This window comes from Numida meleagris, chromosome 4, assembly GCF_002078875.1.
Source record: "Numida meleagris isolate 19003 breed g44 Domestic line chromosome 4, NumMel1.0, whole genome shotgun sequence".
NCBI classification, from domain to species: Eukaryota; Metazoa; Chordata; class Aves; order Galliformes; family Numididae; genus Numida; species Numida meleagris.
Genome location: NC_034412.1, coordinates 28080135 through 28098418, shown reverse-complemented (window position 1 = coordinate 28098418; position 18284 = coordinate 28080135). Strand labels below are relative to the sequence as shown.

Here is an 18284-nt window from a genome sequence, read left to right as displayed (position 1 = left end):
TATTGGACTTCACACTGTGACTTCCAAAACATGCTGCCATTCTGTTTTAGATAGGGCACCAGCTGGAAATGACAGACTCATTGGCCAAGTTGGATGCAGAAACTATGATGATGCGACTTTGTCCTCTACCATAGTGACAGAAAGCATAGCCTTGAATTCCAACGTCTCATAAAGATACAGATAATGAAATCTTTGCCCTAGTGAAATCTGTGGGAGCTCTGCTACCAACTTGAATGAATTATGAACTATATGAGAGGGGAGTAGAATTTTTTGATTTGGGTAAATCTTGAGAAATGTTGGTTTTCTTCTTCAAATGACTGCAGTGTTTCTGCTTGTAGTAAAAAGCGTGAGAGACAGCAGAAGGAGCAGCTAGGAAGTGGAAATAAAATGCTGATATTTCTTCAGTTGTTAGTGGGAATTCTGCTTTCTCCCTGTTGGAACAGACACAATTCAGCTTCTGTAGGGATGGTGCTCAGGGACACTGTCACTCATGGTTCCAGCACACTGCTTTTGTTTTTATATTATTTTGGTTCTTGGTGGTAGTATAGGACATAAAGACTAGATAGATCCTATTTTATGTTTACGTTTTCCTTCAGGTGTATTCTTGTGCTTCATGCCAACACCCATTATTTGTGCCAGTTTGTACAGGAGAGTATCATCATGGTTTGGGCATGGAAGGAACATTGATTTTTCAAATACTATTTTGTGTAATGCTGTGTGAATTTAGAGCTTTTTTAATATTCAAGAATTCCGTAATAAATGGAACATATTTGATAACAGATAGAAGTACTAACAAAGCTTTCTTAGTACGGCAGACGTTTCACTTTTGTCTGAGTCATGCTTCATTTTACTTAATGCAGATGTGAACAGAAGTGTAAAATGAATAGGGCAGAATTTGAACTTGACAGCTCAACAGCTGAGGTAACAGTGAAAATTTTTAATTAAGGAATGTACTATCTAATACATTGAATACTTGAGGAGTCCTTAAGTTAGTGGCCTGTGCAATATTTTCCAACACTGCTGATTCAGTATTCCTTGCTGAAAAGTGTAGTTCCTGCTAGGTCCCAGGTGTAACTGCTGGCCAGGAGGATTCAAGCAAACCATGGCAGCGCCACTAGGGCTAGTTCTTGTGTAACTGGTGTCAGGACTAAGCTGGTGCTCAAGTGTCTCAGGGCTCCCATGACAAAAATCATCATATCCAAATATGATCTGATAAAGCTTAGTCTAGACTTCTGCAACACTTGCCTTATTTCAAAGTTGTCCACATGGAAGAGGAATCCAGTATTTTGCAGTGCAAATCCTGGTCTTCCTGATACCTTTATTTTAGCCTGCTGCTGGCAGGGAAATGCAATTGAGAGGGGCAAGCTCATGTGTTGTCCTTCGTCACTGGTGGTCAGCCAGCCAGTTGCGCTGACTGGCTTAATGTGGAGAACAGCTAGTTCTGCTGTGAGGTCTGATTTGAGATGGAAATGTGTGATTCCTGATGGTGACCAAGGTTTAAAAGACATTTTGAATTGATCTTTTGATGTCCTTTTAAACTTTTGGTTTCTTTTGCTGTTGTGGATAAAGAATAAAGATGCAGAAACTGCTTCTAAAATAAATGCTTGTCACAATAATCTTTCTTTATCGTATATATTTTTTAATCTTTGGCTTTGATTTTACGGTAGCATTGAATTCCAGATTGAAACCAGCTAATGGATTTTACAGAGGAAAGGCATAGTTACTATGGCTACACAGCACCCTGAAAGCTTAAAAGGACAAAGGATAAATGAATACGGTAGGGGCTGCTTAGCTGTTTCTGGAATAAATTCTAATAATTTAAAGGCTTTTATAGTCTTTCAGACACTGTCAGAGAAAGCAAGATGTTAGTCCTTTAAGATTTCATATTTTATTCTTAGCTTAGATCATTATTTTGAAGTAGCATCTTTGAAAACTATTTTTCAAAATGTTCTCATCTTTTAGCCAATTATATAGTTCACATGTATCTGTTGCATGTAATGAAGCTGGCTATTCCTGATAATTTTATCACTGACATTTTTTTTCTGTGGTACATTAAAATTAGTGGAGATCTAATCCTCCTGTGGAAAAGCAAAACAGAATAATTGAGGCTCGATGAAAACATGTAGCAATGTACTTAAGAATAGCACTCTAATTTTGGCTGAAATATTTGTCTTAAATGTGTAGATCAATTTATCAGAAAACAAAAGTAAAAGTTGTATATAGTAAAGGATAATAAAATGCATGTATTAAGTTCATGCAATTAAGGAATTAAATTATTTTAGCATTTCCTTAGTGACTGATGGCAAATCACTACTGCTTGGTTTTGCTCAAGAAATAAACTGTGGATAGAAGTTGTCAATAATTGCAGGCAGTGTAAGCTCACCTAAGTAATATTATGCTGTTGTAGAGAGAGATTTCGTGTGGCGCTCTTCTTGCAGGCAAAGAGCTTTTGTATTTATTTTGTGTTTATCTGCCCAGCAATGCTTGCATTTATTTATTTATTTTATTTATTTATTTAATTATTTATTTATTAACAAAGCTAACCAGACTTCTGCATGCAGCAGACAAGAGGATTGGTCCTCCTGTGGTAGATCTCTTCTGTGGTCTGTAGAAATGCCAGATTTGTTATATAGTACATAGTATTATTTATGTTCAAGATAAGCAAAGAAGCCCTTCCATCAAAGAACATCAGAACTCCTCTACGGAAGAACTTCATTGGGAAGATCAGAGATCTGTATTAAACTATAAAGTCTGTTTGGTCCAAATTCAAATTCAGTTCATTTTTTTTGAAGTAGCTCCAAGTTATAAAATACAGAACAATGGTGTAGAAGTGATCCAGAACCTTTGATTACTGTTTCACTCACTAGAGGGCCTGTTCCTAGCTGCTTCTGGTGGTTTTGGGTCGACAAATCTAAAATGCAAATATTAGACCTTAGGGAAACTGACCTATTGTGAAAGCTCTGAATTAATGAATTAACAAGTCTGTTACAGTTTCACCATAAATGCACAGCACCCTTGTACTCAAAACTAATTTATGATATTTACTGATTTTTTTTTTTTTTGGTTTTTCAAAAGACCTTCACTTAAAAATCAATCTTGTATATGCTTGCTACTGCTTAGAATTGAGCAGGGTTTCTCAAGGTAGATTCTCTGTTGAAATTTCAGGTTTTCTTGGAAATTACTGTTATTGTTAATTGCATTTAACTCGTGTGAAAATGTATTGCAAAAATTGCCTTTCATTTTTATTTCCTTGATCATTGTAAGCACGAAGATGAAAAATTTTGATAAACCAATAGCTTGTAGACAATGTTTGTTTTCCCAAAGTAGGCAGATAATGTTGAGCTTTTCATTCCAAAACTTACATCCAGCATAGTATATTCTTATTCCTTAAATCTTATGCATGATTTGCTTTTCTATATGTAAGATAAAGATTCTGAAATTTTAATCAAGTAAAAACTATCAACAGGTCATCGGTTATTTTATTTCCTACCCCTGCCGTATAGGTAAAATATCATTCTGTTCAAAAATGACTTGATAATACAGAACAAAACCCCTAATTGCAGGGGTTATGTTCATGGGTATTTCTTTCATTCATGTGTGCTTTTTCTCTGATGAAAGACTCCATTTATTTCTTATTTACTTAAGTACAGCAGAAAAAAAGATAGTGCTTGAAATTCAGAAGTGGATCAGTTAGTGCTTCAGCAGAAGACTGGGACTGTGATATTTGATGTTGCTATGGGAAACTGCTTTGTGAGAACATTTGCAGAGCAGATGGACCAAGACAGATAAAGCAGATACAGGTATTGAATAGAGATTGTGTAATGTTCTGTGAAACAACAGGAAAACATGAGCTGAAACGTGTGTAACATAGTTCCTTTATTCATCCTTCTTTTAATGGATATGCTGCTAGCTAAATTTTCAAAACACATCTCTTTGTAGCAAGCTCGCTTTAGTTTCCTTTAAATGGGATAGTATATTTTCATGGTATTTTATCTTATGCCATTGAATTGAAACAACAGTCTGATGTGAATAGTTCACCAGTGAAGGTTTCGCAAAGTTTTGGACTTCTTAACAAGTCAAAGAAAATGTCGGGGTTTATCTGCCCCATCTTCTGTTATGTGCAAAAACAGTTACATCCAAACTTTCTGCTGTTATACTTCCTTTTGAACAAGCTTCTGAAGTTGCATCAGTACACAAAGACTGTGGAATGGAAAAACTTTGTATTTCAGATGTTAAGATTTTCTTAGCTTAGCATACTGTTGGCAGTTGAGAACTCTTCTGTAGCCTTGTGTGCTAGTTTTATTTCCTTGTTTAAAAATAAATAATTAAAAATAAAACAAATACCTACCCTGTTTAATAGTAAAATGTGTTTGAAATTGTTGGGTGCAGTGTTGGTTTCCTTAGCAACATGATACCCAAAGATACCCTTGTGATGGCATACATGCAGTATACTTTTGTAAGACTCCATATGTACGGGGATACTCTGTTGATCTAATGTATGTTCTTTGTTCTCTCTGACAATGAATGAAATAGTCAAGTGCTATTTAATTCTTCTCTCAGAAAAATAGGTAGAGAATTTGAAATATATTTTGTAGTTATATCTTTTAAAAAACTGAAAGGCAGACTTGTTAAAATCTGAAAAAAAACAAAAAAAAAAACCTGTTCTCCTGAGAATGTATGATTTCAATTGCTAAAGGATTTTTCCAAATAATACATTGGCAGTTGAAATATATATATATATATTGAAGCTTTAGTGCATCTCTCCTTCTGTTCTTGATGAGAACTTAATGGGTTGATTTCTGCACATATGTTGAAGCAGTTCATTGGGTTATGCAAACACAGACCCATGACTGCACATGTAACCATCGGTGTTTTTTTATTAGTGATTTCATTAGGAAATACCATACCACTGAATACTGTATAGTTGATTCGTATTTCTAGAGTGTATCTTGAAGAATTCTTTTGAGAGTGGTAAGAGTAGTGTTTGTAGGGATATTTCTTATGATGAAACAAAATACATCTTATATGTTTGTTGATCCATTTTAAATACCACAGCTGAGTATCTTTTAGAAGATACGTATTGGTGTGTTTTCTGCTGTTTCAACATAGGCAGGAATTACTGAGGAAAATTTTAGAGCCCTTGTTGTACAATGAAATGGACCCAGTTTATCAAAATTTCTTCCATTACTTCTACAAAACTGCAGTAGTGAAGTCTTACCATTAATATCAGAGAGGCCAACACGCTGGCTTCGAGTCAGGATTACTGTATGCTGGTAGCTTTCATTAGTAACTTTTGTGTCTTTTACACTAGCTAAAGCACAGTGAAGTTGATTGCAGATTCTTTTTTCATGCATCTCAGAGGAAGTGTTTCATGGGTGATTAATTATAACCTATTTTCAATTTACTTTAAGCCGGGACCTTTTAAATAAAATGTCTTGCAGAATCACGGAGCTGTTGGGGTTGGAAGGGACCACTTGTGCTTGTCCAACCCCCTCCTCATACAGAAGATGTCTCAATCCATTAATCACTGTCATACCTTTCTAGTACGCAAATCTCTCTTGTACTGGGGAGCCTGGGCCTGGCATTATCTCACTAGTGCTTAGTAGAGGCAGTATCACCTCCCTTAACATGCTGGTGGCAATTGTCCTAATGCAGTCCGGGTTGCTGTGGGCTGCCTTCACTGTAAGGGCATGGTGGCTTATGCTCAGCTGTGTCAAAGTTGTTGCCAGTGCATTCCAACTATTCCAGGATTACTTATACCTCGCTGTGTTGCCTTTCAGCAGACAATGGGGTGATTCAAGTTTGTCCTCTTATTTACTTTATTTACTCCTGGTGAGTCCCTCGTGAAGAGCTGGTATCCTCCAAAGCAGCACTCAGCCATGCGATCTATCCTGCCTCTATTTCTGTGAGCCCAGTGTGTTTATAGTTATGCAACTGCATGTAGACTTTTAAAAGTACTTATTTTTGTTTGCTGTGCTATGAACGTTAGTGGACAGGCCCTTCAGATAGTTGTTTGAGTGTGCTGATTTCCCAGAAGAGAGGTAGAAGAGCTTTCCCAACATTTCTGCCTGGTAGGCATTTCCCTATGTATGCGGGCATTCTCACGCTTGTTTGGAAGGACTGAGAGAGAAAACTGCCACAGCCGTGTAGTCAACGCTTGCTGCTTTATTGATCTCTCCTGATGTCATTGTTTGTCTCAGGTATAAGCAGTAGGGGATAATAGTGTGCAGCAGCCTTTCCATGACACCCAAGCTCTGAGGAAGGAGCCATCTTTTCCAGGTCACAAGTTGGAGGCCAGCTGGGGGGTCTCAGCATGGAGTTGCCTGCTATGAACACCCAGCGCTTGCTCCTGCATGGCTTGGGTTTGTTCAGCTGGTTTGGGTGCTTCACTAGATTAAGCTTGTATTTGTTCTCCTTTTAAGACAGCTAGTTTGATTAAATCTTTATTATATTTTACTCTTTGTTTGGCAAGCAAATATGTGTAAAAACATTACTAGTGAACTAATTATGTATTTTGGTCTTTCTGTTTTGTTAAGCTTTATTTATCCTTAAATGATGCTTTGCCAGCACTATATATAGGTGTCTGTAAAAAGAAGGCCTTTTCCGCTAGTATGGTTAATAAATGAAAAATTATGTATAGTTTTCCTGTGCTTAGGGAGATCAAGAATAATCTCACATCAGTTTGAGAGTCTACAGAAACAAAAGTGGGAACCAGTATCTAGCATAGGAAATGGTAAATATTATTGAAGACTACTGTTCAAGTCCCGGAGTGTTGTGTTAGATTTATTTGTACGTAGGTTGCTTGGAAGGTAATGCCTCCTATTGATTTCCATGCAAACTACAACAGGTACAAGGAGCACAATATCATAGAGCAAATTCTCAGCTACAAAACACTATCTTTCAATATAGTCACCACCATTATCTATGCATTTTTCACCAGCAGTGAATAAGAGCCTGTGTGCCATGCCCTTGCAGAAATGCACCATCCACCCACCACCTTACTGTGCTCATATCGACTGTTTGGTCTCCATCGATGTTCAGCAAGTGTCAGTGAATGTCAGTGGGTGCCATTTTTTCCACATGGAGGAATTCAGTGACACTCCTTTGCTTCATATGCGCTTCCATTTCAGACACCATTTTGTCAGACTGCCCCTCTGCTGCCATCTGTCACAACAACATGTAATGGAATATTGGTGGGAAGGTTCAACCTCTGCTACTGTACCATCACTATCTGCCTCTGACATTGTGGGCCAATGTCCTAAAATGGGAGGCATTACTTTCAGATCATCCCTTATACGATCTGAAAGACACTAGTATTAGTATTTTTTCCAAAGTTTTACAGTGTGAGTTAAGGCTATTTATATATGTGTTATATGATATTTCAAAATAATATAGCTCATTTCATATGACTTGTTTCTGTTTATTCTAGGAAATGAAACCAGGAAGTAATGTGACAGGCCATGTGAAGCTTCTGCGTAGTAGAAATCTGCTAAAAGATTGCTTTACCTGTAAGTTCTGCTTTTCTGTTGTTAAATGCTAAATTATATTCACATTTCTGGAAAAAATAGATTTTTTTTTTTAGCATTTTGACTTACAGCTTGGTTGTGAAGAAAACCCTGCCCAAATGTCTTACGTTAGATCCCTGCCATAATTAATTTACTGTGTTTCAGCTATTTCAGTGTAGAGCAAGTAGACACATTTTTCTGTTAAGATTTTGAATGGAATGACTAAATTTTTCATTTTTTATCATTACTGATTATGCCTGCAGTGTTATACATGCTAAGCTGCAGTAGCTTAGTTCTCAGAAACTCTGAATGAGAGAAAATAACCACATTTGTATAGGAGTATGAAACTTTTCAATTGAGAAGTTATTTAGCAAACATTGCCTATGCAGATAGATGCCTGCTGTGACTCAAGCCTGTTCTGAAATGGTCACATTTTCCCAGAATTATTAAATGATGTGATAGCAGTGTTTACAGTCTTGCTATTTGTAGAAAATACTTTTCTTTTAGCTATAGGGCAATCATTTAATTTTATATACAGTGCTTAACAAAATCCACTTAAGAATGTAAGCTTTTGTTTTCATCTTGAGTTTAGTTGTCCATATAAAAGTATTTAAAAGTGTGAGAGAAATGAAATTGCCCTTACAACACTACTGCAAGGAAGGTATTAGAAATTCCATTTACACAAAGAAACGAGAGGATCTGACTGACTATAGATTTTTGCAGATTGATGTGTCTTTTGGCAGAGCTGAGAACACAATTCAGAAATTGTTAGTCTCAATCAAGACTTATTATTCAAAAATAAATTATGCCATGGGGAAGCATGATGGTTCATGCCAAAGAAGTATTTCTTCAAGGAAATTGAGAGTTTACAGAAAAAGTTTGCAATCTGGAATTTAAATAGTACATTAATTATAATCATAGTTTATGTAATTATTATAGTTTAACTAAGCATAATCTAATTAACGAGTTCTTAAAAATTGTGGAAGGGAAAATATTAACTAACAGTGTTTCAGAATTGGTGGTATCTATTTAATACTTTAAACAGAACTATCTTGTTTTTTTTTTTTTTTTTTAGTCTAGCACTCTTTGAGAGTAGTGGCAGCTCCTACAGCTGGGGGCAGTGTGTAGGGAATTTAGTTAACTAACTTGCAACTAAAATAAAACTTGCAAATTCCAGTCTTCCACAATTCAAGTTTTTTTTTGAAGTATCAGAAACTGTTTTGATATTTATTTACAATTTTCTTGAAAAAGTTATTGTCTAGTGTGTGTCTTTATTATCCTGACATAACTGTTGAAACAACCACAAATTAAATGCAGATACAAAGATATCTGTTAGAAATTAGAATCTGAGTTCTGTTTTTTGTGTGTTGTAAGGTAAAAATTGAATGTTATTTTCTTCATTCTCTTAGGATTCACACAGTACTGGGAAACTTCAGCAATTAGACCTCTGTTATCCTAAGTATATTGACATTGAAGGATGTTGTTTGGGTTCATTAAAGAATCTGGAGGGGATATTCCAGGACATTTGTAGGAAACTTGTCATGATTAGTCGGGAAAGAGAGAAGGGAGACTGCTGCTCTGATCATGCTGCCTTAATAACTGAATTGGTCTAATTTTCAGTATTGTTCACTAGATTTAATTGCGTACCACTTCTTGGGCAAGTGGATTTCCAGCATCTTAACAGTAGCCTTAAAAACAAGCAAACTGAAAAGAGATGAAAAGGAGTTAAAACTTACTAACTTCAACTTCTCTTTTAAATTTCTCTATTCATCTCTTCACATCTGTCTAAGAAATGCAAGTATTTCGTATGTGTATACACATAGGTGTGCATCAGTTATTTTATTTAAATAAGAATTGGCTTGGAAAAGTCTTAGCTTTCCTCCATGTTCTCAGCTGCTGGCAGGGTGCTGAAGCTGAGAGCCGTGCTCTATGTTGAGTGCTGTAAAGTAGACATGCAGCCTCCCAGACAAAAAGTGCTTTTTTTGAAGTCCTGGAAATATCCTAATTCCCGTCTGATTTTGATAGTGTCTGTGTTTGAAAATAGCAGAAAATGTTTTCTTCTGATACAAACCGTTTGCAAAAACATTTGACAAAACATGAAATATAAAAAAGCATAGAGCTGATGTATTATTTCACAATTCAATATTAATAGGAAATGCAAATGCATTTCAATGATTTTTAATATGGAATTCTTTTACAAGATAGCTGTTGGAAGATATTAAATGTAGAAATGACCTTTTTTTCTAGCAGTGTATCATTGTTCATTACAGTCTATTCAAATTACTTAAATGTGAGACTGTTCCGTTACTTTCCAGTCAGTGTCACAAAAAGAGATGTTAGAGCTGAACCACTGATTCGGTCTGTGTGCTGATTTATTGGCTGAACAGTTTTTCTCATTCTGTTTTTCTTAGCTTTGCTTACGTGGAAGTAATATCAGCTAGGTTTTCTATTGAGTGTAACATGCCCACAACCTCATTTCTAAAAGTAGCCTGTGTGTGTTACATGTTGAACTTGAGCAGTTCAAGTTAGGTGATGTGAATCCAAGCTGTTACGGTTTTAGGAACTTGCCACAGAAGCAAAAACATAATCTGGCTGCTGAGTAAACAGAATTGCAGTAATTAATTTTTTCATTTCAAATATTAGTTGTCTATTACTACATAGTGATCTACAGTTCTGAGGTCTGGATAGAAAGCCAGAAATATGCAAGTAGATGTATTTTCTTCTCTACCTTAAGAACTGAACTCATATCTACTCCTGCCCAATGCCAGTGAACTGGTGTGTGTTATGATCAAATCATCACATGCACAAAATTCTAACAGTATGAGCATTCATAAATTAGAGTCCTAATACTGTAGTCCTAAACTCTGTTACCGTCTTTTTTGCTATTACACAAACCATTCTCTTCTAGGTAGAACTTCACTTCTGCAGGAGTGTTGAAGGTATTTGTATGCTTAATGTACAAACCCTTCATATGGTACTGTTCTTACATGGAGTAGCAGGTTTCTCTGAAGACCAGAGATTTGAGAATTACAGTGGGCTGCAGTGAGGCTAAGGATGGCAAAAAACATGTCAGTACTCCTTACTCACGTGGGCTGTATTTTGTAGGAAGTGCTGCTACAACTTGTACTTCTGAAACCTGCTGCACTGAGAAGGTAATAGTCATTAGTCCTTAGCACTAGTGGCCATTTCTCCAGCTCTAATCTGCACCTTTAATGCTTGTGCTGTCTGATGCCCTGGCAAGAGTGAACAAAGGTTCCACTCCATCTCTTTGCCAGCGCACTGACATACTCTTCTGTGCAGCTGGATTTCATTTAGGCATTACAGAAAGGAGGATGTACTTCTGCCTCTGATATATTTGAATTGAAGTGCTGTCAGGAACTTAAGTTCTTGAAAAAAATGTCTATTTGTGCAATTTAAAATGGGGATTTAAAATGCTAAGGATGTTGTTGAGAGTTTCTGCAGACGATTCGTACAGGATGACCTGAACAGGAAGAAGCTTGTAAGCACTGATTAGATAAATGTGCTAGCAGTTTTCCAAGATTGACACCAGTCAATACAGATTTTTTGTTAAGCATTGGACATACTGTTTTCATTAAGTCTGCCTGCTTAGACAGCACGGTTCATAGAGAACGACTGGGAAAAAGAGGAAAATGGTTCTAGAGACTGACTGTTGATTTAATAAGGGCCAAATAAAAAAAGTAATTGTGTAGTTTCTGTTCAGAATAACTTCTGGCTGGTACTATAGGCAAGCCAGAAGGAGTAGCATTCCTTATTTAATCAATTAAATCTTGCTCAGAGAGCTGTAGACAAGCAATTCTGCTTCTGTTTTCTTTGAATTCTCTTTTGAATTGGTTATCAATAAGTTACTGAAGCTATGGCAGCACTCTATTCACAGATGGCTGGACTGGTTTATTTCAATTCCTATACATCTCTATCTCAGTGCTAAATCTGTTCACTTCTTATTAAAGAAATTGGAAACAATATCACATAGGCATGTCTCAAAGCAGCATATATGCAGCTTTGTACTCAAGGCTGCAACTGATTCTGGAATTCATGTATTCAACCGTTATATTGATATAAACAGAGAAAGGACAACAGGGGGTAGAGGAAAAGGGTATTAAATATTCTGAGCACAAGCTGCTGGAAGAGAGAGAAATCAAGCATTATAAAACATGAGATAGTTCCAGGTTCTTTGTCTTAAGTCTTTTTGCCAGGAATAATGCCATGCTAACTGCTAATTGTGATGCTGATTAAAGTATTTGTCATACATTTATTGTATCTGGTAGTAACCCAAATGAGTTAATCGGTATTGTAAAACTGCCTTTCATTAAATACAGATGAGTAACTATCTATCTCAGTGATATTGTAGATCATAGTGGTAATTATTTCATTATGATCACTTTTGTAGCTGTTATATTTTAATTCCAAAGGAAATTTGCATAATTCCTGTTAATGTTAGCTGATGAACAAATATGAAAACAAGCTTTTTCTACCTTGCTTAACCCTCAGCTGAGTTTTCTATGTTTAGCTAGCGACTATTAACATGTCTGTCCTTTGAAATACCAAATCCTTTGATATCTTAATGAGTTTTATTCAAAATAAATAGCACAGAGTGTACTTGTATTTGTTTATAGAAACATGACAGCTTCTAAATATGATAGCCATTCATTTTTTATAGGAATTTAAGAGCACAAATGTTCTGATTACACAGATGACATTGTGAATCATTGCTGTCCATGAAAGGCATCTTTTCTGATGCATGACATGAGTTCCTCATTTTCTTCAACTACCTCTCTTGCTGGATCTCTGGGGCGCTTGGTTTTTCTCCCTATTCTTCTCGTGCCTTGTGAAAAAAGGTTTGAAATGCATCATCTTGTTTCCACTGAGAATACAGGATTGGCTTACTTATTTGGAAATCTTGGGGAGAGTCCAGTGCGTGTGCTACACAAGATGAAACTAAGCATATGAAGAATCAAAAATATGGTATCAAAATCAGTAGTAAGAATTTAAACCATATATGGTAGTAGTGAAGAGTTGAGTAGAAGATTGTAGTAGATTTTGATTGTAGAAGATTGTGAGTCCCTGAGAGTACATTAATTTCAAGGAGTGTCTACGCAGCTCTAATCAACGTTTCACTGGTGGTTAGAGATGAATCTTCCTCAGCTCTGTCCATGCCTTCCTTTTGTCTTTCTCAACTAAACTTGGACTTAAACTTCAATCTCATATGCTACCTGACTTCTGCTTTTCTGTCAGCTTCTGTGAATATATTCAGGGCAATGTAAGTTTTAATTACGGCATTTTTGCATCCTGTAATCATCTTCCTGATCGTAAGATAGTACAAAGGTATCTTGCAGAATAGCGAGAATAAAATTATTGCAGTTCTTTCATCCTTTGCTTCATTACTTAAGTCCTTTTTTTTTTTTTTTAAATAAAGATATACTGAGGAAAATAAGTTGATATTTCTGAACTGATGATGCTAATAAATACAACACCTGTTCCTGGTGTTGCTTGTAAAATTTCTCTACTGAGGTATAATTTTATGCCTTGTTAGAATCAGATGGACACAAGTACGATTTGCTGAAGGTGAGGGACAGGCTTAGAAAAAATATTGTGTTATTTAAAATATTTGATACCAAATTTCCACCAATAGTATTGAAAACAGCAGTCAAGAGAAACGTCCTACAATTTAAGTAGGATGACGTGACAAAAAAAGTATCAGTGCAACTAAGTCAAAATATGTTATTGTTTGGGTCAGTATGCAGGCAATGTTTTGCTTGAGATGTAAAATTCCTACACCTCATGTAGTGTCAGAGTGCACAGACAGTTACTGAAACAGTGCTGGTGAGTTTATACACAGCACTCACAGCTTCATTAGCTTCTGAACATAAGGAAAGCTGGAGAATTTTGCAGCCTACCTGCAGTGCATTTTACTTGCTTTGCTGTTTTGCTGTGCATGTAGTGAAAAGAACTCAGGTTGAGCTTTCATTCTTTTTGGACTCACACATGTGCTAGAATAACAATGAGCTGTAGCGCGTTCGTTCCCATGCACCAGACTTCTTGATGCAAATGTTTCTGCTTGTGGTGCTAAATTTGTATGGCACTCTGCAACTGTGTGCTTGTTCCTGGTCCACACTGTGTGATGCTGGAGTTGGGGCAGTGGATGTGAGTGGAGGAGAAGAAAGTTTATCTCAGATTTAGTAATACAGTGCTGAAGGGAGGTTTTTCTAAGTTTCTAAACTACAAATGCAGGGATAGAAATTACATTTGTCCCTCTTAGCTTTTAGCTGAGGTTTCTATCTGAGAGGTTCCCTGATTTTCCAGCACTGTAGCAGCTGTTTTCTTCCTTTACATTGATGTGGCACAAAAGTGTTGCATCTTGTTACTCTGAAGGTGGTTTTGTGGGTGCCAATCTTAGGAAATAGCTTTCTACCTGGAGACCATAATGCCCTTGACTTTCCTTGCCTTCCACAAAGCCCATGGAGATAATTATGAGCATTTCATTAACAAAATGGGCCATTTTGGCCTCCACAGGTTTTCAAGGCCTGTTGAGGCAAGAATGGTCTGAAGTTTATTCATTTCTGCTGCCACTAATGTAGTTTCCTGGACAAAGTATGATTTCTTGGCTTTAACTTGAACGGGAGAGGCAAATTCATACTCTGTAACTATTTTGGTTGCAGTTTGTCGTTGTAGTCTATTTAGAAAAAAAACAACAAAACAAGGGACAACGCTACACGAGTCATAAGAATTTACTAGCTTGAAATCAGAGGTGCTTTTGCTCCACAAATAACAAGTTCTCCATGAATGTCAGGTCTGTGTGGCTGGAATCTTTTCTGATTGTTTGGTGTGCCTTGTAACAACACTGCTTTTCAGTTGTGCAGTAATCTCTGGTGGGTGGCTTGTACTTTTAGATTCAGTTTGACTTTTGTACATGTCAGACTTCATTGTAGCTTTTTTTTTATACAGGTCTTTGTAATATTTCAGAGTGACCATGACTATGAACAGAAGGCTTATTTAAGCAGAAAATAAGCTAAAGAAGAACATTGAAAAAAGTGTTCTTCTGATGAGAGGGCAGTGAAAATACTGATGTTTCCTGTGTATGTTTTTATTTTTGTGATCAATCACTGTAAGCAGTCAGTAATTAAAAAGTAAGTTGGCAAAACTACTGTGCTGTTGCACACAGCTTTCTTTCAACCATGAAATACTATTAGCAACTTTTTCCCCCTGGAGTTGCCCAGCAGCATATATAGTACATACTATATAGAGCTGTGCGGAAGATCTTGAGAAAACAAGGTTTTGTGCAAGATTGTTACCTGCTAGTCTGACATATTATAGTCCTAGGCCTTCCTTCCCAAGTCCTGTATGTGTACAAATGCAGCTGAAGATCTGAACTTAGAGGGAAAACTAAACTACCAGAGATGCCAGTGCTGTCCTAGCTCAGAAGTGGCTTGTATGGCTGGTTGTGGACTGGGCTGGGAACGGTCTTCTGTATCGGTAAACTCTCAGGCAATGGAGCCGCAGGCTCCTACTTTTTATTTATCTTATTTTTTAATGAGCTGAAGGAAAGAGAAATCCCTTGCTTGTTTCATCTTGTTACATCAATACCAAATTTGAAGGCATGGTTGCATTGCTGCATGACAGTTTTGAAAAGATTAATGAAGAGGAGAGACAGTGTTTCTGCCACTAGCAGTATTTGTGATAGAGGATTGAGTTCTGGTAGAACTTTCCTACAGTGATGATTCCTTTATAACGTTAAGGTTTGCTGTGTAATTTAAAACAGAAGACTGTTGGAAATTACAGAGTGAAAAAGTGACATCTTGGGAGGCAGGGGAAAGGGCAGATGAGAAATGCCTTGAGCAAATGTCAGGTAAAGTCTTGGTCAAGCAGGTTACTGAGGGGACACGGTGTCAGGCAAGCCTGTCAGCTCTATTTAAATGGAGCTGAGTATCCGAAATAGAGAAGACTTAATGCAGAATCAGAATTTTAATGAGAAAAACAGATTAAAAGGAAGTGACTCTTCTTTTTTTCTGAAAAAAATCTCTAATTTTCAATTTTTTTAACGATTGACATAAAGCAGTTCTCTGAGTTGTGCTCTAACAGGATCACCGTGAGTAGTAGCTCTGTTATATTTGAGATACGTGTTTCACTACATCTGTAGTAAAATTTTATGACTGTTAATTGGAATGGTACCGTGTTGAAATCTTGGAAACAGGCAGATGTGAAACCATACAGATGAATATATTGATAACCAGTAATAATTAAAGAATATTGTTTTATAAACTCTCAAAAGTCCGTCTAGGACCTAAATGTGGATTTTGCTAATATTTCCTAGAAACTCTGCTTTCAGCTGAATGTCTAGTCATCTACTGACTCGTAATATCACTGTGGCCTTAACTGCAACCTGAAACTGAATTCTTTTATGTTTTATGAGAATTCCATCCTTCTACAGTTTATGATTTTTTGTCCTTACAGTTTCATTTAATAGGCCCTTGCTGTCCTGTTTCCATCTTGACAAATTTCATCTACTTTTCTCTGTGCCATTCATTGCTCTATTTGTTTTTGTTCTTTATTCATCTCCTCCAATTAAATGATCTGTCCTGCTCATCTGTCTTTCTACAGCTGGAAGTTTTGTAGCTTCCAGCTGTGTGAGTGAGCCTAACAGGTTGGGAGAGTTCACAGAGAATCTTTATGACTGTGATAACTGTCTCTGTGAAACAGGGACGGTTTCCTTGAAAAATGGAGAGAGTGAGTGCATGATGGATTTTTTTGTTTGTTTGTTTTGAGTTTTTAGCATAGTTTCTGCCTGTTCATCTTCTTCAGTCTCTCTTCCTTCCGTTAATTATGCAGAGCTTTGATATGGTCCTGTTGGGTTGTATCTACAATACACTTGAACATGATTCATAGCTGTGGTCTGCCTTGGTTGTGGCAATACAAATACCCCAATACCTATGATTAATTGTGGTTTGTGAATGGAAAAAGACTCTGCTGTTTGCAGACCTAAGTTGAGCACTATTATTATTGCAAGAAGTGGGAGGTGGAAAGGATTGTAAACATTCTAATTTGCTAAATATGATATGCATATAAAGAAATAGTCTTTTCCTGTGGGTGCCTGCTGTCTCAATGTACAAAACATGCATGGGCTGAGAGTCAGGTTTTACAATTGTAGCTTTTCTTTGAACACAAACTTATTTCCTCCATCCATTTCTCTCTTGTGTCATGATTGAAACAATGTTTCTTGAAAAGTAGCTTGTAAGGAAAATTGGATGGTGTCATGATGCACTCCAAAGAAATCATAACAGGTGGCTCATGAAAGCCGACAGTCATACACATGTCATACACAGTCATCCAGTTTGTTGAGTAAACTGGTCTATGTAATTCAAAGGAGAATCCTTCAGAGCTTTTTGTTTTCCATCATTTACCCCTGAAGACTTGTGCTCAGGGAGTGGTGGGGATTTTCAAGACTTCGCTAAAGGAAACAGTTCCCAAAATTGCGGCTGTAGGGCACCAGTGGAACTTGATCTGAAAGCAGATTTGTACCTGTTTTTAGCTGGATCCAGGAGTAGACTTCACAGCCTGCTGCAGGAAGGGGAAAATTTTGTCTTTGCAACATAAATGTAATGAAAGTCTTGACCCAGAGCCACCTTTGGTGCCACTAATAGCTATGCCTTGGGTGACCCAGTCTTGTGGCACTGCATTTTTAAGTTAGTAGGTCAGCCATGACTGTGAATAAGATTTCATTCTTAGCTGAGTAATAGTGGAGAACAAAGCTGCTTCATTCATTTGTGTCACAAAGACATCTGGTTTCGAGTATTTCTGGTAAATGCATGTTACTGTATTGTTATTATTGGTCTTATTCTCTGTGGTGTTGCTTCAGATTTCCTTAGTACCAGCAAGGACTACTCTTTTTTTTTTTTTTCCTCTGTGTCTGAGGTGAGAATTTCAGTGGGATAAGAATAATGGCTTTTCATTTCAGTTGGTTGAAATTCACTGGTTATGTTGGAAAAAGCAGGTGTGATGAGATTTGTGTTATAAAATATAGGCAGCTGAGGGTTATTGGAGGAGGTGAGCAAGAGATAAAATTCTAAAAGCTATTAATGATATGGATTTTTTTGAAGTAAATGATTCTTAAAGTATCTGTGAAGTTTATCAATGGATGATTATTATTTTTTCTAATCAGGACAAGATGTGTCTTGTTAGTTTCTGTGAATACTTAAAGGGTATAGGCTTTGTTCAAGGTGCTTTGAGACTCGTCCCTCTGGGAAACATTGAAACGTTGTGCATGCATCCTTGCCTGATGGAATTCAGTAATGGCCCCACTACACTCCAAACTTTTGTTTGGCTGAAATGGAGATTTTCCTAATGTTAGGAATTGCTTGGTTTCAGCTTCAAAAGTACTTTTTTTAGATTTGTTACTTTGAATGAGCTGGTTTGTTCATATCGTGAAGCATGTTTGATATCTGATGTATCTTTTTTTTTTTTATGGTAAGACCAAAATTGAACTTAATAGTGAGGAAAGAGGAGTCAAGAAAATCTTGCAAGAATATTTGGAAAGTGATAATGCTATTTTTTAAAATTTTATACTGCAGCTAGCATTTGTTTTTCATTTGGTGCTTATTAAACTAACACAGTGTAGTGAGGCCCCCCCTTGAGTACTGTGTCCAGTTTTGGGCCCCTCACTTTAAAAAAGACATTGAGGCCCTGGAGCGTGTTCAGAGGAGGGCGACGAAGCTGGTGAGGGGTCTGGAGCACAGGCCTTATGAGGAGCGGCTGAGGGAGCTGGGA

The 18284-nt window shown here is 36.9% G+C and overlaps 1 protein-coding gene across 1 annotated transcript in view; it reads left to right on the top strand.

Moving 5' to 3' along the window:
- MARCH1 (membrane associated ring-CH-type finger 1) overlaps positions 1–18284 on the top strand; it is a 236126-nt gene that overhangs the window by 72169 nt on the left and 145673 nt on the right. The window contains exon 2 of the mRNA XM_021394679.1: positions 7430–7508. The gene's annotated coding sequence lies outside the window, so the exon portion shown is untranslated. The remainder of the gene's footprint in view (positions 1–7429; positions 7509–18284) is intronic.